Source organism: Aplysia californica, unplaced genomic scaffold (genome assembly GCF_000002075.1).
Source record: "Aplysia californica isolate F4 #8 unplaced genomic scaffold, AplCal3.0 scaffold00307, whole genome shotgun sequence".
NCBI classification, from domain to species: Eukaryota; Metazoa; Mollusca; class Gastropoda; order Aplysiida; family Aplysiidae; genus Aplysia; species Aplysia californica.
In genome coordinates, this window is record NW_004797577.1 from 384,546 (window position 1) to 385,739 (window position 1,194).

Consider the following 1,194-nt stretch of genomic DNA (forward strand, 5'->3'; position numbering starts at 1 on the left):
GTGTGTGTGTGTGTGTGTGTGTGTGTCTTGGTTCATGTGCGCGTCTGTGTGTGTATACGTGTGTGTATGTATGTGTATGCGTGTATGTACGTGTGTGTATGTACGTATGTGTATGTGTGTGTATGTGTATGTGTATGTGCATGTATGTGTGTAGATTGTGCGTTGATCAGAACAAGGAAATGTGGGCCACATTTGACGTAGTGAAACAAGACCAGGAAACAACAGCGAACAGGAAGCCTGCCAGTCTGTCACCGTCACCGGCCTGACCGTGCCCTGCATGATGGAAGCTATCACTCGACACTCTCAACGAGAGTAAATGAATGATTGATTCATTGTATGAATCGAATTTTAGTTTTCAAATTGTTTTAAACGAAAGAACATTCATTCATTGTTGAAATTTTACAGAGTAATTTAAATTTGCTTTGATTTGCATACAAAAAGGAAGAAATATTTGAACAACACAAGCTGAATTGACATTTCAGAGGGACTTCTTTCTCTGCACCACCATCTGAAGGTGGAGAATAAAAAAACTGCAGTTATAACTACATTGTTTAAGTGCTGTAATTATGACAAACTGGGCCTGTGACAAACTGGGCACCTCCTACCCCCCCCCCCAACATGCAACAACTAGCCTACAATGTACTTACTGTGAGCTGTGTGCTGTGTCTGTGTTGTTGCTGTGTTCCTCAGACGAGCAAAACGCCTCTGACGTGAAGGTCGTTTCAAACAACAGGGCAGGGTTGGCCTAGCCGACAGCACATCACAGTGAGAGGCGATGGGAACAAGTAGAGGAAGAAGAAGAAGAAGAAGACAGCTGCTGAGTGCTGCTGGTGTGTTCGAAATTGGAAGTGTACGTCTTCCACGAATCGATGGTTCGTCCAGCCTATCTATCTTGGCCGACTGACTGCACACACACAATTCACTGCACACTGCTCGCCCTCACACACACACAGCAGATATACGGAGGGGAGTGGGAGGGGAGGGAAGAGGGGGGCGGGCGGCTTTAGGGGGATGGGAGGGAGGATTCAACAACATACGAACGACGCACACGCGGACGGTGAATGTTTTCTGCGAAACGGAATCTGGAACTAGGTCACCAGCCATCAACTGGAAGCACAGAGTTAGGAGAAGGACCGAAGGAGCAAATCAGCTTTTCAAGTTTAGAGATAATCTGTGTGTGTGTGCGTGTGTGTA